This window comes from Canis lupus, chromosome 29 (assembly GCF_003254725.2).
Source record: "Canis lupus dingo isolate Sandy chromosome 29, ASM325472v2, whole genome shotgun sequence".
Taxonomy (NCBI): Eukaryota; Metazoa; Chordata; class Mammalia; order Carnivora; family Canidae; genus Canis; species Canis lupus.
Window position 1 is genome coordinate 28,527,478 of NC_064271.1, and position 22,727 is coordinate 28,550,204.

Genomic DNA, 22,727 nt, shown 5'->3' on the forward strand with positions numbered 1-22,727 from the left:
TAAAACTATAATGAGGTATCAACTCATATCTGTCAGAATGGCTAAAATCAAAAACACAAGAAGCAACAAGTATTGGTGAGAATGTGGAGAAAAAGGAACCCTTAGGCACTATTGGTCGAAATGCAAGCTGGTGCAGCCACTGGGGAAAACAGTATAGAGGTTCCTCAAAAAGTCAAAAATAGAACTACCCTATGATCCAGTAATCATACTACTGGGTATTTACCCCCCCCCCCCAAAATATAAAAACACTAATTTGAAGAGATGTATGCATCCCTATGTTTACTGAAGCATTATTTACAATAGCCAAATTATGATGTCCATCGATAGATAAATGGATAAAGAAGTAGTACACATATTTGTATACACACACACAGAGACACATGCACTAGAATATTACTTAGCCACAAAAAGAATGAAATCTTGCCATTTGCAACAACATGGATCCAGCGAGTATGATACCAAGTGAAATAAGTCAGAGAAAGACAAATACTATAGGTCAATTCCCCCATATGTGCAATTTAGGAAACAAAACAAATGAACAAAGTGGTGGGAAAAGACAGACAAACCAAGAAATAGACTCTTAATTATAGAGAATAAATGGATTGTTACCCAAGGTGAGGCTGGGGGGATGGGTGAAATAGGTGGTGGGGATTAAAGATTACACTCATCAAGATGAACACTGAGTAGTGTACAGAATTGTTAAATCACTGTATTTATTGTCCATGTGAAACTAATACAACACTGTATATTAACTGGAATTAAAATTAAAAAGTTGATTTAAAAAAAAAGAGGGACTTCCTGTGTTATTTGCCTAGTCACTGAATGGGTGACAATAAGTAAAGTAAATCTGCAGAAAAAGATAACACGAGGCAGAAGGGGAAGGCTCTGAAAACAAGGCACTAAACACCATTTTTCTCTTCTACGATCTGACTGAGAAAACACACATATGGATGAACTATTCACAGCAGGACTTGATAAATGCTAGGGTCAATGAAGCCAACAGTTAATAAAAAATTGTATCAGTAAGTTGTACCACACCACTGTATCATAGAGTGAAGCAAACAAACAAACAAACAAAAACCCTGACAATATTAGTTTGGACATATGTTTGAATAAAAATAAATCCATTTGTGAATATTAAAATGACATCACTTTGTGTAATGAAGCTTTGGAGAAGGATATTTATTCTTATGATTTCATCTTTGTCAAAAATGACGAGTCCAAAGAATCTTTGCATCTCCGGGCAAAGAGGTTTCTAAATGTCAACCAACTAACCATCGCATGTTGATGTCTCTCTACAGATTCAGCAATACTAGCTTAGTCCAAAATTTGATCCCTTGTCACAGACCTGATTAGACAACCGCAAAGGTGCTAGAACTTTATAAATTAAGCCCATCCTTTAGCAGGATGCTTTCCCCAACATCATACAGAGAAAAACAATGAAGAAAACCACCTGCCTTGGGATGCCTGGATGGCTCAGAGGTTGAGGTTGAGCATCTGCCTTCGGCTCAGGGCATGATCCTGGGGTCCTGGGATCAAGTCTGCATCGGGCTCCTTGCGGGAGGCCTGCTTCTCCCTCTGCCTGTGTCTCTGCCTCTGTGTGTGTGTGTCTCTCATGAATAAAGAAAGAAATAAAATCTTAAAAAAAAAAAAAAAAGAAAACCACCTCTCAGGTCAAGTATGTGGTGAATACCCTTTTAACTAAGTCAGAAGGACACGTCATCTGATTTAATCATTCATTCTTTAACCCCTACCTATTTCTTGGGATGGTGAGGAGAAATCACAGGAAAGGAAGGAAGGAGCACAGAACATGATTTCTATTGATCTCCCTTTCAGCCCCAACTCAGAGACTTCCTAGCTTGCAGGCAAGTCATGGCAGGGCTTCAACGACATTTCTTCCCTTTCAAAGGAGGAATTGCAGGGCCTTGACAATATATATTAACATGTTTGGAAAATGCTTGGTTTTCAAAAAATGTCTGATGAATGAGGACTCCAAGACATATACTGAACAAAACAAAATATAAAACAAAGAAGATAAATACGGCCTTTTGGGCACCATCAAAAACATAGCTTCACGGAAACAGAAGGGACGCAAGGCTGCCTCCCAGGTAAGTGGTCCTCCCTTCAGAGGATAAACCAGGAATCAAGGATGCAGCTGGAGCTTAGGGGGACAAACTAGTACAATTAATTTTTAAAAACCTTGAGGGTGGTCATAAAGTCTAGAAGTTGGTGAGTACCCATAACGAATGGCACGTTCTTACTTTCCAAGCCACAGTATCTTCTAGGACGTATGTATCTGTTTCCAGACTTTACAATCTACACAATCAACACATAAATGCTTTAACGAAGATCACGAAGCCTCTCTCTCTCCCCTTTACAAATCCACCATTCTTTAAATTGCAGTTAAACCTTCAGTTTTCTTTCCCTTTTAAGATTGCCACTGAAGTTCTTCTTTCACTTACACAGAAATGCAGGCACAGATGGGGGGACATTTTGCCTTCACGACAGGATGCCTTGTCTAGCATGCTGTACCCCCAGAGGTGGCTCCGAGCCCACCTGATACCATGAGGGATGGGAGTGCGACTGACCCCCAACACCAAGCAACAAAATGTGCCCCCGGGAAAACCTGTACACAAGAAATGGGCCCCCTGGACAGCCTGACCCACCCAGTAGCAAATGAAGCTGTTGGCTGCTGATAAAAATAACCTCAGGAAGGAGTGTTCATCTAATGTTCACCAACAAAGCAGCGATCTGTGCTGTGACAATCATTGGGTCTATAAACAAAAAGGCCTGCCTCTCCCCTGCCAATTCTCCACGACCTAGCAGCCAAGCTTCTGGGGAGAGAGGGAGGGAGGGGGGAGGGAGGGATGGAGGGGGAGAGAGGGAGAGAGAGAGAGAGAGAAAAAGAGAGAGAGAGAGACTCTTCATCACTTCTTAGAAGCTCATTCCAACAGGCCAGGTCACAAGTGGAGCCTAGCGCAGAGGATGCTACCCCCTGGCTTGCAGTTCTCTTTCCCTGGCCTGCTGCTGCGGGGACAGGGCAGGGTAGGACATGGTGTAGGGTGGCAGGGGAGGGCCGGGGGGGGGGGGGAACTCTGCCCTGGAAAAATTTTTTCTTGTTCTTTTTTTCATGCTCTCCCTCTCTACATATTCCCCTGGGAGGGGGGCTCTTCTGAGCTGACCTGTGATCCCCCAACATTCACGTGCTGAAGTTCTCACCCCCAGAACCTTAGAACATCTGCGAGGACCTTTAAGGAGGTAATTAAGCTAAAATGAAGTCTTTAGGGTGGACCCTAATCCAATATGACAGGTGTTCTTACATGAAGAGGAGATTAGGACACACAAGAGGGACACCAGGGGCACGCACACACAGAGGGATGATGATGTGAAGAGGCAGAAAAAGGACAGCCATCAGCAAACCAAGGAGAGAGGGAGGAGAGGGGCCTTCGGAGAAACAGAACTTGCCTACACGTTGGTCTTGGACCATCAGTCTCCAGAACTGTGTGAAAATAAATTTCTGTTGTTTAGGCCATCCTGTCTGTGGTATTTATGAGAGCCCTAGCAAACTAATACAGGATGCTTTTTAAAAGCCAGGCCAACATACACTTTATTACAAAATTAAATCTCCCAGATAAATACATTCAATACCCTATCAACAGAAGAAAATAAAGCTGGAACCTTCCTCACACTTTCATATGGGGGCAGGCAGGTAATTCATCTAAGTAAATGTGCTTCCAAGCTAGCTTTTAAACAAGAGTTCTAATCATCAGTGGACTTTTCACTCAGCAACCCTCCTCCACCTCTTTAACATCGTTTTTACAACTCTCAGTTCAAGAGCCACTTAAGAAATAAATGATTCATGGCAACTGAAAGCATGATAATTTTCTGTGAGGCATAATGGTTGGGTTTCTAGGTCTATGGGTAATAAAAAAAATGCCATCCCTTAACCCTTTTAACTTCTCTTATGGAAAAAAGCCAAAAAGATCCCCAAAAAGACCTATAAAGATCAAATCTCTCCTTTGCAATAAAATCCTACCTCTGAGAAAGAAAATTAAGGGATGCCTGTGACTCAGTCAGTTGAGCATCCGACTCTTTTTTTTTAATAAGATTTTTCAAATCTCTTGTAATCTTTTTTTTTTTTTTTTAAGATTTTATTTATTTATTCACGAGAGACACACTCAGAGAGAGAATGGCAGAGACACAGGCAGAGGGAGAAGCAGGCTCCATGCAGGGAGCCTGACTCGGGACTCGATCCCGGGTCTCCAGGATCACGCCCTGGGCTGAAGGCGGTGCTAAACCACAGAGCCACCCAGACTCCCTGAACATCTGACTCTTGATCTTGGCGTCCTGAGTTAAAGCCCTGTGTTGGCCTCTATGCTGGGCATCGAGCCAAGAAAGAAAAAGAGAGAGAGAGAGAAAGAAAGAGAAAGAGAGAGAAAGAAAATTAAACTTTTCCTTTAGAAAAACTAGTTAAAAAATGCACATTTCTGGCTCTATCCAAAGATAGGATGTATTGAGTCTTGGATTTGAGAGAAGGATCCTGTTCATTCGTAAGACATTAACCTTTGAAGGTTTTCTGAATTTTGCCGGGCCAAGATTCCCACTTTCACAGGCAGGGCTATCTACAAAAAGGGGTAGATTGCTTGGCCAGTCATAACACGCACCAGCAGTGTCACCTTGGGCCAGATGCTTAATCACACTGACCTTGTTCCCTAATCTGTAATCTAGGGAAAACACACTTCTCTTACAGGGTTGTTGAGAGAATTAAATTGGATACTCAAGTAACAGCAGAGTCTGTAAACACAATATTTTTCAAAAATTGGTCCACAGACTCCACACGTCAGACACCTGGAAGCTTAATGAAATCTTGGGTCCCGCTCTATATCTGTAGACTAGAATGGGGTCTGGAAACTGGCATTTTTTAAAAAGGATTTTATTGATTTATGAGAGAGAGAGACAGAGACAGAGAGAGAGAGTGTGAGCATGCATGGGTGCATAAGCATGAGAATGGGGAGGGGCAGAGAGAGAGAGAGGAGAAGCAGACTCCCCGCTGAGCAGGGAGCCTGATGGGGGGCTCCATCCCAGGACCCCGGGATCATGACCTGAGCTGACGGCAGATATTTAACTGACTGGGCCACCCAGGAGCCTCTGGAAATTGGCATTTTTAATAAGCATTTTAAACGATCTTATTAAAACACAAACCTGGCCATGCTGCTCCCTGCTGCAGAGCACCCAGCCTCAACGCTCTGCCCTCCCAGTCTCTTCTCACTGCCCAAGTCTGCTCTGCCCAAACTGGTCTCTGAATTCCCACCAGCCATGGTTGTTTTGTTCACATTTCAGCTTAAATGTCACCTCCTCACGGGGTGGGGGGGGTCTCCCCAATTGCCCAGTCATTCCTAATAACATAAATATATTTTATTTCTCAGCCCAGAACCTAATACCTGCTGATAGTCCCTGCTTTATGTGGTTATCTCCTCCCACCAGAAAGTCAGAATAGGTAGCTTGTGAGCTGCTTTATCCACTGCCTAGCCTGGTGCCCGGCATACAGTAGGGACTCAATAAACGTATCCTGAATGGATGAACACATCAGTGAATTACAGGCTGCACTGATGCCAGCCTTGGCGAGGTTCTCATACTGTATGTGGGGGGCTGATAGAAAAGTTCCATTTCCTACCACACAACAGGGTGACCATGAAGTAGAATTTTCTTTGTGCAATATCTGTGGCTCAAGGGAAAGTGTTAAGTATGATTTCTGTAGACTGATCCCATTATAATAAAGAAAGCTGGCATTTAAATCAGTCCTATAGCTTCCTAGTTGTTTGTAAAGTGAGGCACTTCTTTTTCTCCCCACACAACTGGATTTCCCATAAATTTCACATGGCACGTCCTTAAACCAGTTCGCTGTGCGTACTTTTTATGAATACCAAAATCACCTCACTTAAATGCTCCTACTTACTGATAAAAGTAAAAGTATTGTCTTTGGAACAAAATATCCCTTAACAACAAAACAGTCAGGTCCAGACAGTATTATAAATCTATTCATGTTATAACCGTTCTCAGCCCCTTTAGAAACCGTGGAACAATGGAGCCCATCCACAGGCTCTTGTGTGCCACTCTCTGGAAAATGGACAGGCATTCTGACCACAGAAAGTCTAGAGAAGAGGCTTTATAAAGAAGGCTATCCGAATGCATTTCTGCCCAACTTCATTGTGTAGGGAAGGATTTCAGAGACCCACAGGTATATTAAGAATAAAAGAAACCTATGAATAGATGGCAGTTCAATTTTAGTAGTGGCCTCTCCTCTCCCACTAATTCAGAAAAATTTATTCTATACAATTAGTTTCCCAGCAAAGACCCTGCCACCCATCCTTCTCATAAGGAAAAAGCAAAGTGAAAATCTCCACCTCAGGACTTTTAATTGGTCATCCCATGCGTGTCTTTCCGGCACTGAGTTTCAAACTAACAACAAATGATGGAGGAGGGCACATGGTTTACAGAGAGTGACAGAAAGGAAAAATGGAAATAGTTGGTTGCAAGGCAGGAGGCCAGTGTTATGAAAGGAAAATAAGGCCCCTTGTGGCCAGACCCATGAGGAGTTAAGTACATACTCCACCTCAATTGGTTTCTGACCTGCTGGGGGCACATGGCCACCAGGATTTACAGATGGGAACACAGTCCAGTGGAGAGGAGTGTAGGTGGCACTTAGAGAAACCCATTCCCTCAGCAGCTGAAACTAAAAATAAACAAAGGGACAAGGGAGTGTTGCCATAGTTTAATCTCTTCTCATCCTTTTTCAAACTTCCTTGCTCCTCCATTCACAGTGGCTTGTTAACCTACAGCACCTAACAAGTATCATGCTCTCTAACCAGGAGGTTCTCAATGATGGGTGTATTACCTGATTGGGGGGCGGGGGGGGGCAAGGGGGAGGCGCCTTTCAAACAGCACCAAGGTCTGAGGTACCTGGGGGGCTCAGTTGGTTGAGAGTCCAACTCTTGATCTCAGCTCAGGTCTTGATCTCAGGGTCATGAGTTCAAGCCCCTTGTTGGACTCCACCCTTAAAAAAAAAAAAAAAAAAGACCCACCAAGGTCAAGACCCCTTAGGGCATGTTAATCAGAATTACTGGGGGCAGGCCCTGGACATCACTAAGTATTACACCTCCCCAGGTAGTGCTCTTATGCAGTGAACCACTGTTCTAAAGTTATCTAGAGTGAAAGAGGGAGAAAGATAAAGGTGAGACAGATCAGATGATCTGCCCCAACAGAGGGGAAAAGTAAAACCAGAACCCAGGGAAGCGGGGGGACTTAATGGGGAAGGGAATGCAGCAGCGACAATGTGAGGCCCCTGTGGGCTGTCAGTTCTTTGACAACAGGAAATGTGGTAATAAGAAATGCTTGCAAACTCAGGAAGATGCTTGGCAAGAAAAGACAGGTGCAAAACCAACGCGGGCCTAGTTTAGCTCTCTCAAGTTGGGAGACAGGAGAGAAGATGATACTTGCAAGGAGGCTGCAGCCAGACCAAGAGGTGGGTGTCAACCAAGACCCCAAGGATGAAGTGTGCAGACAGGAAAGGTAAGGTACGGACTTCCACTGCCCGGTGGCAATGATGCAACATCTCTTCACGTCATTGGTTCACCTTCAGGTGAAAATTTTGGTATTACACTGAAGCAATGAAGAACTTTAAAAAAGAGGTAAGAGCAGCTATGTAACCCCTACTGCATGCTTCCCAATGCCTACAGAAACATTCAAAATTACCCTGTTCACTCAGCTGACTGCTAGATCACATTGATCTTCAAGAATTTATTACTTGATGATGTTCTTGAGTTCTCAAAAGGCAAAGTTCTCTGATGTCCCTATAAACGTGCAGTTTTAGGGATGTCTGGGTGGCTCAGTGGGTGAGCCTTTGGTTCAGGGAGTGATCCTGGAGTCCCGGGATTGAGTCCTGCGTGGAGCCTGCTTCTCCCTCTGCCTGTCTCTGCCTCCCCCCACTCTCTGTCTCTCATGAATAAATAAATAAAATCTTTAAAAATAATAATAAAAATAAATGCACAGTTTTCTCCCAAGGCTGGTATAACACTACACTCTGTTTCTTTCCTCTAATTCACAGAAATTGGGTCCCCCTTGCTGATAAATGGGTCCCACAATCTGTATGGTCTGCCTAAGTAACATTTCATACTCAACATGTAACAAGAGCAAATTTTACACGATGATCAAAATATTCATTCACATTCATAGCTACTTAGGAGTGCCATGGAAAAATCAGTTAAGCCCCAGTGCGAGGTACTTACAATTTTCCGAGTACCACCACTGGAATCTAGAAATGAATAAAGATATGAAATCTATGTGATACATGCTTATCTTCTCCTTCACCACATTTTTCGCCTGATTAACCTGAGAATTCTGATAACAGAGTACACCCAAACCTGCACTGTAGGAGGCTGTGGGACTGGTAATAAGAAAAATATAAACATGATAGCCTTTAATAAAAAAAGACATGAAAATAAATACATGTGGAAAAAATACTAGCAAGGCTCGCTAAGTATCATTAGGCCAATGATATAAGATCATGCAGAATTTTCTAAAAATTGGAACAAATCTGAAATACCCCACTTTGTACTAGTGTCTTACTTCTGAGTTGAGAACCCACTGGCTACCACACGTTGTTTTCTTCATGTCTTCATCTCTCATCTCACTGCCCAAGATTTGGGGATGGGTGTGAGGTTTACTTAGCACGAGTCTGGGGCTACCTGGAGTGATAGATGCCACTGTTCCCTTCAGATTTTTCTCCACGGACATCTTTTTGACCTAACAAAACTATCTTCATCTTCTGGGACCCTGGACCCCAGGGGTTCTGGAATAAATGAACGTGGCTACAGTCCAGGCCTGTGACAGGGAGGTGAAACCACAAACCACAAGAGAACACAGACCTTGCGGCCATAACACAGCCGTACCTGGCCTTCTTCCACCAAAACTGAACAGCTAACTTGGCATTTTATCAAGTCTAATGGGAAGCTAATGATGTGAAAGCAGACGAGTATTATGAGGGCTAAATTGTATGAAATGTGTAGGTGGCAGAGGGGATGGGAGGGTGGGAGTGGGAAAGAGGAAGGAACAGTTGTTTGAAATGTAATATCCTGGGATACAGTGAGGCTAGTTCACCAACCTTTGTCTACAAGTTTGAAATGCAAAATTTTCTGAAAACAGGGTTCATTTGTTACTTGGCTACCAAACCCATTTACTCCAAAAACTGACCTGAACTGACATTAAGGTATTTGATCATCCTCTGCCCTTCTAAATGTGAATATTCATCCACTCTGCTACAGAAATTACTGTTTCCTGGATCACATGGATTATGCTATTACATAACATACTGTATTAGCTTTCTAAAAACTGAGTTCTGGAAGACGTTTGGCCCCAGAGGGACTGCTGACCCCTACACAACTCTCCAGACAATGAATCCTCTGGATTTAATCCTTTTGTAGTTTCCCCACATCATGCAGTATTCACCTGACCTCAGTCAGCTTGTCAATGATTTCAATGACATTATGTTAGTAGACAAATTCACAGGGAACAAAACTGGGCAAAGCTGAAAAACAGGCATATCATGGACTCTTGAATGTAGCACATATGCTGCATTAAACATACATGCTTATCTTCTCCTTCACCACATTTTTCGCCTGATTAATCTGAGAATTCTGATAACAAAGTATACCCAAACCTGCACTGTAGCAGGCTGTGGGACTGGTAATAAGAAAAATATAAACATGATAACCTTTAATAAAAAAGACATCAAACTATATTTTTACTTATAAAAATTAATATCCCAAATGAAATGTCCAGAGATTTGCTAAAAAGCAAAGCTAGAGAGACAGAAAATGAGAAGAGACAGAAAGATTAGTGGTTGCCTGGGGTTGGCAGTGGGAATACAGCGACCACAAACGGGCACAAGGGAGCTTTTTGGGGTGATGGGAAAACCCTAAAACTGGAATGTAATGATAGTTCTATAATGCTGTACATTTATTAAAGACCAATAAAATCCCTAAAACAGGAGACTTTTATGGCATGTAAGTTATAACTCAATGAAGATATTAAAAAACTAATATCCTAAATTTCTAAAGTAACACTTTTTATGTCAATACTTCTTCTTTCCTGATGTTTCAAATTAATACCAGTTGAAATGGAGGAGAGAAAGGCAATAAAGGGGACCTATTCCTGATTATCAAGGGAAAAAGAAATTTCACCCATAGATGACTAATTCTATATCTAGCCAGAGAACACAAATTTCTTCTGGATAGTCCCATATCCTTAGGAAATAAAAATCAAAATTATTTTTTAATATGTCATATGTTCCTCTAATTATAGCATACATCACACTGAATAATAGTATTTTATTTGCCAGTCATCTTCAAAGAGAGTATAAACTCCTGAGGGCTGGGACGATGTCACGGTTTGCCCTGTATTTTCAGGACCTTTTAAGTGCTCGATAAATGATTATATTGATTGCAATGATTTCTTTCCAAGGACTGTCTATCACATTTCCATTTGCTTGAACAATATAAAGCAAATTTAAATGACATTCCCAACTTTCTAGATCAGGGTTTCTCACCTTCAGCACTATGGACATTTTGGGTCAGATAATTAATTTTTCCTGAAGAGGGCTGTTTTGTGCATTGCAGAATGTATGACAATATCCCTGGCTTCCACCCACTGTACGCCTCTCCCCACTTATGACAACCACAAAGGTCTCCAGATGTGGTCAAATGTCTCCTGCAGGACAGTGGCCCCAGGCTGAGAACCACGGCTCTCACTAGAAAGAGTGTAAGACAGAGCAACCCAAACTAATGTGTTGGCACTTCAGCAGCGCCTTTTGTGTTCTCACTTTCTGCAGTTCATCAGAAGATCCAGAAAGAAAAAGCATATGACTAGGAAATGATGATTTTCTGACCACAGGCCTTGGCACATTATAGGGAGAAAAAAAGGAGAACATTCTTTTTATTCTTTCTGTCACTGTGGAGATGCGAAAGGCTTATTCTAATCCAATGCTGACAGTTTTTAGGATATGTGGAGCTGCAAAAATACATAAGAGAAAGGTCCAAATGCCAAATGGCCCGTGGCTATAAAACAGTATAAAAGAAGCATGTTCATTGCCAACACTGGGCTGTTTATTATGAGTTGTATCTAGGAGAACAATTTTGAAAATGCCATTGAATATTTATTGAAAGAAAAGATTTATAATAATTTGGGTCCTGACATGCCACTATTAGCAAATCACTCAGCCAGTGGGAAAGGTTAAGAGCCATGGTGGCATTAAATTAAGTCTAAGTTTCACATTTCAGCGTTTTATTTTTCTCAACAACCACAGTGTTTAATAATACTGTTCCAAATATCCCAGCACAAAGCCTGAAAAGCTCTTACCCATGCTGTATGCTCTTTTTAAAAAATTTTTATTTATTTATTCAAGAGAAAAAGAGAGAGAGAGAGAGGGGGGACAAGCATGGGGAGGGCAGAGGGAGAGGGAGAAGCAGACTCCCCACTGAGCAGGGAGCCTGACGTGGGGCTTAATCCCAGGACCCTGGGATCATGAACTGAACTGAAGGCAGATGCTTAGCCGACTGAGCCACCCAGGTGCCCTCATATTGCATGTTTTTAATGAAACTCCAAAGTTTTTAGTTTTAATTCTACTTTGGAGATAATGAACATTTCACATTGATGTTCAAGTTCAAGACACACATTTTGGGCAAAGTGACTATTACATAGCAAAGCAAAGGAAAAATATTCTTAACATCATCTGAATGTGTTAGATTTTTTTTTTTAAGGTCTTATTTACTTATTCATGAGAGACATAGAGAGAGAGAGGCAAAGACATAGGCAAAGGGAGAGGCAGGCTCCATGCAGGGAGCCCGATGCAGGACTCGATCCCAGGACCCTGGGATTACACCCTGAGCCAAAGGTGGACGCTCAATCACTGAGCCACCCAGGTGCCCCTCATCCGAATATGTTTAAATATTTACAAAGATTCATAATACTTTACTTGAAAACATCTTTATTTTTTATTTAGAAAAATAAAGGAGGATGCTTCTGACCTCAACGTCAACAATTTGGGCACAACATATGACACTATTCTAGTTTTCAACCACTTCTGCATTTATCAATCTGCTATATACAAGAAAAAGCAACCATAGACAGTTATGTGTCAGTTCTTATCATCTGAAAAGGAAGTATATCTTTTAAATTCTGTTTGTAAAAATGTTTATATTTTTTTCTCTGTACCTATCGGTAAACATAGGCAGGTTTAGGACTTTGCATATTTAACATATAATTCCTAAATCCACTAAAGAGAATGAATATACACAATATGCAAAAACGCTCTACTCAATCAAGCCCTAACTATACACATAATTATAGTATTCAAATTAGATTATTAATTTAGACATGCTCTATCATGTCAAGTATACACTAGCATAAAAATGTCTGAATAAGATTCAGTAGGAAGTAAAAAGAGGTAAAGAAAATCCAATTATTCTTAACAAATGAAAACTCCTACTACCTAACATTAAATATATATTCATGGGAAGATTAGTAGGAAATGCAGCTTAATTATTTACCTTGGTGGTGGGTAATAAATACAGTAGTGCCAAATCAATTCAACAAAATACTAATTCTGTGCCCTGGATTATCATATTTGCATTTGGATAAATTGGGACACATGAGGCATGAAATGGCCAAATTCATTTTCATTTTACTTCATTTGAGTTTCCTCACATATTATTCTAAATGTAAAATGCAATAAAATCATATATAAAATACCATATTGCTTTATATTATTATCTAAATTTTCATATGCCTCCACTGTAATTTCTCAACTACACTGGACTAAGGCTACTATAACACACCATGTGTAATGGTAACTACGAGAATTAAGATAGAAGCCTAACATTTTCATAAAACTTTTTAAAATTTATAAATGTATGGTCATTTTTAAAAATCAGCACCAATAACAAAAGATCAACTCACCAAACGCCGCAAAAGCATAAGCCCCTTCAGATTCAACTTTTCCTACTGAAGCTAAAATGTAAAATTGGCACCGTGAAGCTTGAAATTGAGATTTAAGGATAAGCACTGGTACTAGCATTTTGCTACTTGCTAGAAATTGCTTTCATCTGGAAGCTGCCATTTAGCAAGGTTCATAGATGGGTTTTTGTGTGTGTGTGTGAAATAAAAAAAATAAAAAACATAAACTTTTCAAACTGTCATAAAATTCCATGTTCTCATGAGTCTAACATTCCTGTATATTAATAGCTAATATCTGATTGAAAGTAGCGAAATTAGGTAAATCATAATTTTAGAACATCAGGAGCCACAATAGAGGTTGTAAAATTAAAATAAACCCTTTAGATTTATCCTGCATCATTTTACACTGCTCAAGTGTAAAATGCTCAAGACAAATGTTTTACTACTGTGGTATTAAATGGGTAACATAATAGCAGCTTTGGCAAGATAAAGCAAGCTACATCATTTAATGTTTTTGGAATATACAAGAATAATATTTTTTCTCTTTTAAAGATCTTTATTTATTTATGAGAGAGCGAGTGTGCGCAGGAGCAAGAGAGTGAGGAAGAGCATGAGCAGGGGGGAGGGGAAGAGGGAGAAGCCGACTCCCCACTGAGCAGGGAGCCCTACCCGGGGTTCCAATCCCAGGACCCCCGGATCAGGACCTGAGCCTGAGCTGAGGGCAGATGCTTAACCAACTAAGCCACTGAGGCACCCCGATATAAGAATAATAAGAGGAAAATCAGTAGCTTAAGCTTAATTTGGCTGATTCTTATTTCACACGCACACACAAGTCCACCCAGAACACTCCTCACATAGGACAGCGATTGCAACAACTGAACTGAATTTGTTGCAACAAATTTTCACTGCATCGCAAGTACCAAGTTTAACTATAATTTTGCAGTTTAAAATATTCAATCTCTTTATTTTATAATTCAGATGCTTTTTTTTTAAGCTTTTAAGAAAGAAAAAGATGCTCATTTTGAGAAAATTCTCTTCAATCTAACTTAATTACATACATTTGCATAAATAACCTGTGGCCCAATCAAATACAGACTGTAGCCAGCACAGTTTCTACTGCTGGTGCTTTGAGTGGACTAATAAAAACAATCTCTTAAATGTTCCACTCACTAATCTTTCTTTAGTAGCTGTTCATGAAGACACTGGCAACATGATGAGTGTCAAGAACCTACAAGGTGGGGATGCCTGGGTGGCTCAATGGTTGAGCATCTGCCTTTGGCTCAGGTTGTGATCCCAAGTTCCTGGGATCAAATCTGCATCAGGCTCCACAGGAGGAGTCCGCTTCTCCCTCTGCCTATGTCTCAGCCTTTCTGTGTCTCTCATGGGTAAATAAAATCTTAAAAAAAAAAAAAAAAAAAAAAGAACCTACAAGGTGAAGTCAGAACACTACCGTCTGGGTCCCAGGAGCTGCCTATTTATCCTCTGTGTTACCCCCACCCACCGAGTTATCTGAACCCTGTATGTCAGCTCTTTCAGCTCTAGAATTGGAGTAATTCTGCCTTTAAGTCAAAATTAAAGCCAAAATGGGTGAGGACTAAAATGTATGATATCAACTAAAATACATGGTCACTGTTTCCATCATCCCCATATACTCTGATTTGTCTATAATATGATGAGGATTGTTTTTATGACAAGCAAAACTTACAGGAAACTCTACTCAATATATCTCAAATATACCAATGAGCCAAAAGATTCATTAATAGCTACCAAAGGATCGGTTCAAAAGTACAAACCCTCTCAAGATGCTATGACCATGATAAAAGCTTAGTTTCCTTAAACTACCAAATAATATGCCACCTAACCCTCTTCCTCCCAGCATGCTCATTCATGGATACAATGAGACATGACTATTAGAAGAACCAAGCACTTTATCCACTGAGAAAGTGACTTTTTCATCCTTCCCACTTTCCCAAGTGCCCATGACCTGCTGTCAATGAAGGAGATCAATGAATGGAAAAGAAATATAAGAAATGACAATTCTATCCTCTACGCAGCTTCAGGTTCAGGATCATGGTTTTTTTTTTATTTTAATTTTTTTTAATTTATTTATGATAGTCACACAGAGAGAGAGCGAGGCAGAGACATAGGCAGAGGGAGAAGCAGGCTCCATGCACCGGGAGCCCGACGTGGGACTCGATCCCGGGTCTCCAGGATCGCACCCTGGGCCAAAGGCAGGCGCCAAACCGCTGCGCCACCCCGGGATCCCCAGGATCATGTTTTTTCATGATTTTATTTCTTTTTTTCTTTACCCTTATGTGCCACACCCACTTTCCAGATGGGAGGCCTAATGTTTATTGACAGAACAGAAAGCGATACAAGAAACAGCCACCATCATCTGTGTAGCTACAAGTTAACAGGCAGACCTGTCTCTCTGTTCACTGCTTCTTCTTTCCTATTTCATTCCTTTCCTTACCCAGCTCCTATTCCATCAAGCACCTCATTTTACTTTGCCTCTGGCTTCTGCCACTTTGTGTTCAAGCACTTGTCAAAAACTTCTCTCACCTAATCTCATGGCCCATCTCCTTTTCTTCCACCTGCCACCTTGGCCCTCAAAGTCACCATCCCCTCCTTGCTTCTCCCCTCTTCTTCCTTTCCCCACTCTGATCAATCAGTCTGAGTTCAGACCTCAAACCTGCACTAGGATTCATTCAAAAGTTGTTTTTTTTGTTTTGTTTTTTACAGGGCTTCTGTTTCTGCCCTCACCCCACACCCTCCATCCTTTACAAAACACTAGGAATAATCATTCTAAAAGAACAACCTAAAGTACCCAAATTCATCTAGACCAAGCATGGTCCAAAGACCCTTTTTTTTTTTAAGATTTTATTTATTTATTCATGAAAGATACACACACACACACAGGCAGAGACACAGGCAGAGGAAGAAGTAGGCTCCATGCCAGGAGCCTGATGTGGAACTCGATCCCAGGACTCCAGGACCACGCCCTGGGCCAAAGGCAGGTGCCAAACTTCTGAGCCACCCAGGGATACCCAAAGACCCTTCTTAAACTGGCCCCAGCCTCTCTATCTCTGGCCTCTCCACCACCCTTGATGTACGCCAGCCACGTCTTTTATGCACTCTTTACAACTGCATCTTTTCCCCCCTTCATTCTGCTGAGATTCTTGAGGGCAGTGCACGGATTCTTCTTGTGTTTGAGGTTTCAACATCCAACAACATACCTGGTATCATATCAATATATATCTGGTAAATGCATAAATGAGTAAACATTATTCCATCTCAATCTGACTCAAACACCGCCAAGCTGCTAGTGATTATGTGTGAATTAGAGGGCCACTGCTCTCCTGAGAAAGTGTCAGGGAAAAAATAGTAAGGCCACAGTGGTTGCAATTCCTCAAAGCTGAATGCAGAGGTTGTAGTATTTGTGTGTGTAACTGTGTTACAGCTTGGCTTTTCTTAATTTAAAAAAAAAAAATCACTACATTGTGTGGTTTTATTGCCTCTAACTCTTACCATGAGCTGCCTCAACATTAAAGTTTCCAATAGCTTCAGCGTGTTCAACCCTAATGGGAATGATAGAGGAATGGGTATGGCTGGGGATGAAGGGCCGGAGTGAGCAGAAGCAATATTCACAGTAATGCTTGAGTCACAAATGCAGTGAGACTAGATGCCCAAAGACTGACATGATTCCCCTTCATCACTTAGAGAATAAATCTGCAGAAAGGCTTATTACAGATGCAACACTGGGAGCTCTCTGAAGACTAGAATGACAGATGACAACAATGTTGACTCAGTCACACCTTTTGATATTTTTTAAAAATCAAAAGAAGCTGATCACTTGCAAATGCAAACGTGATAGGATGATAGGGTACGTAGGTACTGGGTCCTATGAAATCGTAGAGGAAGGTACCAAGCTGCTGTTGATCGATTTCAAATCTTTTTATTTGTTTTACTTGCCTACTCCATAAGGTCCGTAGGGTTTCCAGCGCTCTGTAATTTAAGTAAAGGCCCTCCAGTCAGGCCCAAATTCCCTATCCTTTGCAATAGTGTCTGTCTTTAGAAAATTCCATTTTTCACAAGTTTCTAGTCACTCACAGGTTTGAAAATCGTATAGGCCTATAAAATCAAGGAGGGGGAGTAGATGAAGTATAAACACAATATGCCAAAGTGTTATAACAACAACAAAAATAATAACTCAAAACCTAAGGAATACGAAGAACTCATTGAACAAATGCTGACTGCAATGTGAAATCAAGAAAAAATGGAGGAAGTGAGGCTGAGAGGAAGGATCTAAACATATTACAACTTGGTCATAAACTTTGCCTTTATATTGTGCATTTGAACTGGAGTTAGACTATAATACAGGCATAGGAGATTCGATGCAATGTTCCTATTCTAAGACAACATAGTTGACCCTTACTTATTAAACATATGTATTCATTTAATTTACAAAACACAGTCTCATTGTAAATAACATATGACACTGTTGCAATAATGTTACTGACACTTTTTTGTAAACTTTTTTTTTAATCACTAGAGAAAATATCATGTTTCTATGCTTCCCCTTTCTTCAATGAGAGTGACACAAGTATGTGACCCAAACACAGATCTTCATCTGCTAACATGCCTCTCTGCTGGGTCCTGTTATAGGGGTCCTGTTATCGGTCAAAGACTTTACGCTTCCTATTTCACAATGCTAACATGTGGTTTTCTTTTCTGAGCTTGTTGTATAAACTAAGCCTAAGTTCTTCCTCCACAAAGATATGGAGATGACACTATCTGTGCAGTCAATGCTGGATGCTGGCCATGGGCAAGAAGGTGGACAATGGGCCTTCCCGCCATCTCTTCAGCTCTATCCCAGGGTAACTATGGGGACCAAGCAAGAGAGTACAGGGTTATTTTGAGAAGCACAATATAGGGCATCTATGCAGCATAGTTTGATGAACCATCCTGAAAGCTCCAAAATTAGATGCAGAACGTACTGTAAGGAGCCCAGGCCTTGTCAGACAGCCATGTATTCCATTCTTGGCTCCAAAACTCACTACTGTGGCCCTGGATAGGTGCCCTGACCTTTCTAGGCTTCCGTTTCCACTTCTGAAAAACAGGATAATAAAGTAACTACCATATAAGGTCACTATGAGGATTAAAGTAAATACTGTATGTAAAGTTCTTAGCATGGCAGTTGGCACAGGGGAAATGTTCTATGTTAACTATTCACTCCAATTCTTATCCAGGAGACACCACCAATAAGGACTAGAAATGTGGCAGATAAACCATTCTCAGAGCTGCCTCCCCCCACCTCTGCCCCTTATTCTCAAATTCAGCAATGCCCAGCCTTGAGGGACTGTCTCTGCCACAGTGAATATGAACTGCTTGCTTGTAGACAGCCAGAAACTTGTATAATTCCCTAACACATCTCTCATGGATGTGTGAGGCAAGAGCTCTAGAAACAGAATCAGCGCTCAACTCCCCAAGTCATAAATGAAGATCATTTAAAACAACAGATAGGAGAGAGTAAATGATTTTCATTCACTTTATCCATATTAAAATTACCTTGTGTTTCCTGTATACATATATCTTCTGACAACCAGAGAAAGCGGATGTCAGAGAAGTTATTTGGAGATCTAGAGGTGGCCACAAACAAGCCAAAAAATAGTTAATACAGACAAGAAATAAAACAGAACCACATAAATTCTAAAGAATTAGTTAAAACTAAATTATGGACTCAGTCTAAGTCACAAAAGTGACCAAGGAAGACTTCAACTATAGAAATACTCAGAACAGACAGTTTATATTTGAAATGTAAATACTGATGGAGTCCAAGGAATATTTGTACTCTGACAAGGACAGTTAACATTGAAGCAGAAGATATTTCAAAGATAGGAAGAGGCTGTTGATGGCAAGGGCTCTTTTTGGCACACTGTGTCTGTGGGATTGTGTCCCCAGGCATGCCTGAGGCACTCTCCTGAAAGCTCATTCCCAGAAAGTTTTGATTTTTTTAAACTGACATTTTACTGACTTACAAAATTATATGTTTCAGGTGTACGACTTAATGATTTGATATATGTACATACCGCAAAATGATCACAATAAGTCCAGTTAGCATCTGTCATCACACAGTTACAACTTGTGATGAGAACTTTTGAGATCCACTCTCTTGGGCAACTTTCAAATACACAATATGGTATTATCGACTATAGTCACCATGCTGTACAGAGTTTTGATTTTAAAAAAAGAAAGCCAACTTTGAGCATCTGTCCTGACGTACTTTCAGTGGTAGAATACATTAGCTAAGAGGCTATACCAGTCTACAAGCAGTCTGTTGCCTATGTGCCTTATATAACAACTAGATTTTAACATCTAGAGAGCAGAATAAATATTTACCAAGAGTCAGAACACTATGTAGTATCTGGATGATAACCCAGGAAAGCCCTCCTCACCGCCCCCCCCCCCCCCCACACACACACACACTGTGGCCTCTCAATCATTCCCAACCTCCGAAGTTAGGTGAGAAGTTTGACAGGCTATGGACCAGACTTTTAACAAAGTACCCCGGAAACTGCTTCCCATGACCCTGGCATTAAGGCCTAGAAGAAGCATGCTTATTTTTTGCAAAATATAAATAGTTTCCATTTCTGAATATATAGTAAAATGTGTGGCAAAGTACAAGGACTCTCTCTGCCCCATGGTTGTTCTCCAGCTGGGACTGAATTCATGCTCAGGTATGATGCTCTTTGTGGATGGAGATGACAGCTGCCTGTGCTGGTTTTCTAGGCCATGTGGGTCACTGCAGCCACATCTGCAGGCAGGAAACAAACCAGAGAGCACCGTCCTCCAATGTGAACTGTCACATACCATTTTTACCCCCTTGATTCTCTGAATATATGAACAGGGAAGTAAAAAGCAATGGCATCCACTTGAAAGTAAAGGAGAAAATGTACTTCACCCCCTTGCACATCTACCTTGTGCTAGGCCAAGCAAGTTATTTAATAATAATTATGGTAATAATAATAAGTCCCAGTCTTGGAGAACTATGTTGTGAGTCCTGGTAAGCACTTTGCATACTTTAATGCTTAACTTGAATTTCCTTATCTGTAAACTGAAGATAATAATACACATATCTTATTACTATGAGGATTAAAGGAGAATAGATGGAAAAAGTACTTTGCAAGTTGAAGCAGCAAGGTCAAAAGGGAGAGGATTTGAAAGAAACCAGTTAAAATCCCAACTCGATCTGATCTCACTGAGCTTCAGTTCCTCATCACCCAAGTGGAGAGGAAACCACCCACCCCAGTGAAGAATTGAGGGAGACAGTAAATTAAATAGCAGCTGGTGTGCATCACTAGAAAGTGTTTAATAAATGTTCATATTCTCTCTTCTGTTATACATGTGACCTGCTTCCATTAACCTCCATCAGCAAGCAGCCGTCCAATGTCCCTGTTATCCAAAGATGCATTTCCTTTCATAGTAATGATGATTTTATCAGTCTAACGTGCCAGACACTGGCTCAACAGCTTTACAGCTATGAACTCACTTAATCCTCATCATAATCCCGTGAGGTACGTACTACTGTCATCCCCATTTTAAAGATGAAGACACTGAGGCACGAGTTTAGCTAATTTGCCCAGATTAAAAACAGATGGTAAGCAAGTCAGGCGCTGAGCTGTCTGTCTACCCTCCTAACCATAAGGCAACAGTGCTGATGGGGGTGAGTCTGTTCGACGTTCCATGCTTGGATCTATTCTCTTCTAGACATAAGCAATGGACGCTCTCACAAACCACAATGTGTTGACTAACTTTTCAGCCTCTGGAATAACATTTTAATATTTTTCTAGAATTCTTCAAAAACCTATGATTTGTTTTTAAATGCAGGGCCTATAACTAGCTCATCTTGTTCTATGTGTTGGAATGCCATAAATAAAAGCACTTCTCTTTCTCAAGATTGCCTAGATAAATCTTACATTAAGACACATCCCTGAGTTTGGTTTAAACATTTATTATAAATCCAAATTTAAACAAATATATATGTATATATACCTTCACACACATATAGGATGTGTGTTTAATGCTGTTAAACATTAACAGCTTAATGCTGTTTCATTAAACTAATGACTCTGATAGCAAATAACCTGAAAATTCTCATTTCGAATCTTCAGTCTTAAGTCATAGCAATACCATATTTATTTCAAAGTGTTCTTTTTACGAATTTAATTGACTCAAATATTAAATAAACATCAATGATGATAATGTATTGCTCTACTTAATGGGAATCTCTAGGGGACAGATGAAAAAGAAAGGTTCTAGAATTCTATCCTTCAAAGCAGGACAGGACAGCTACCCATAAATCATACTCTTTTTTTATTAAGATAATTAAGCCCACCAGTAGTACACTTAACTTTCAGACTCAACAAATGTCTGGGATGAACAATTCCCACTTTTTCTAAAACAAAGAGGATGTGTTCAAAAAGGGTCCTCTGCAAGCTCTCTGCACAATGCACGCTATTTTAAAACATGATTTATGTGTCTAATTCCTGGAGCTGCCTTGAAAAATATACTGGGTTCTTCCTCGCATGCTACCTACTAGGAGAAGACACTCCAATTTGAAGAGTGCCCTCTGTTTCAGACTACAAGAACGCTATATCATGACAGCATTTTCATTAAATACTGTTCAAGCTGGACCTTAAACAAATGGAAGGGAGAGCCACAGCTGCAGCCACTGCAGAGACGGTTATCCCGCCGGGAGGCTTATATAAGAGGCGCAGGGCCGGCAGGGTGAAACCCAAGTGTCATCATCCAAATCCTGTTTCTTTGAGACTTGCCCACATTCTTGAAATGTACGAAATCACAGACGATGGACGGATTTCTCATTTTATTTGCCTGATGGCACAAAACGCCGTGTTGACTTAACAACTTGTTTTCTCCCTAAACGCCTGGGCTCCAATGAGGGAGACGCTGGCAACTTCTGCCTACGGGAAGAGCGGAGTGGGATGCGCGCGAAGCCCCAAGGACTGGCTGGCTGCCGTCCCCAAAGACCCATCGCGTCCAGGGGTCACTCCCCCGAGGGCTCAGGAGAGAGGTAACGCGACCCCGCACGCTCCCTCCACCGCCAAACGCGGTCCAGGAGCTCGGAACGTGCAGTCAGCGGCAGGCGAAGCGCCCTGGGAGCACCTGTCCTCCCGCAGCACGTTTCCAACCCGCACACTCGTCCTCTCCCCGCGCGCCGGGTCCGCTTCTCCGCACCCCGACCTCCCCGAGCCCGAGCGCGGCCCCTAACACACGGGGGCCACCCCCAGCTTCATGCAAAAACGATCATGCCAACGCACCTCCCCTCCGCACGGCTCCCTGCAACTTCAGAAACTACAGTCAACTTACCGGGACGCGGAGACCGGGAGCCCTCCGGGGTGGGGCGGGGGGACCGCGCTCGGCTGCGCGCAACCCCGCTGGCCCCGCACCGCCCGGGCGGCTGCACGGCTGCTCGGCTGCTCGGCTGCACGGCTGCTCGGCTGCTCGGCTGCACGGCTGCACGGCTGCTCGGCTGCTCGGCTGCACGGCTGCTCGGCTGCACGGCTGCACGGCTGCACGGCTAGGCGCCGCCGCTCTGCACCAGCCGCCTCGCTCCGCCGCGCCCGGGGCCGGGGGCACTGGCCAGGGCGCGGCGGCTGCGGCGGCACCGGCCGCGCGGACCCGGAGCTGCAGGAGCTGCA

The 22,727-nt window shown here is 41.9% G+C and overlaps 1 protein-coding gene across 2 annotated transcripts in view; it reads right to left on the bottom strand.

The window, feature by feature from the left end:
• Window positions 1–22,509, bottom strand: part of PAG1 (phosphoprotein membrane anchor with glycosphingolipid microdomains 1) — a 137,528-nt gene extending 115,019 nt beyond the window's left edge. The window contains exon 1 of one of the 2 annotated variants that reach the window (XM_025433458.3): window positions 22,396–22,509. The gene's annotated coding sequence lies outside the window, so the exon portion shown is untranslated. The remainder of the gene's footprint in view (window positions 1–22,395) is intronic. The other variant, XM_025433456.3, reaches the window with a different exon arrangement.
• Window positions 22,510–22,727: the final 218 nt, after the last annotated feature.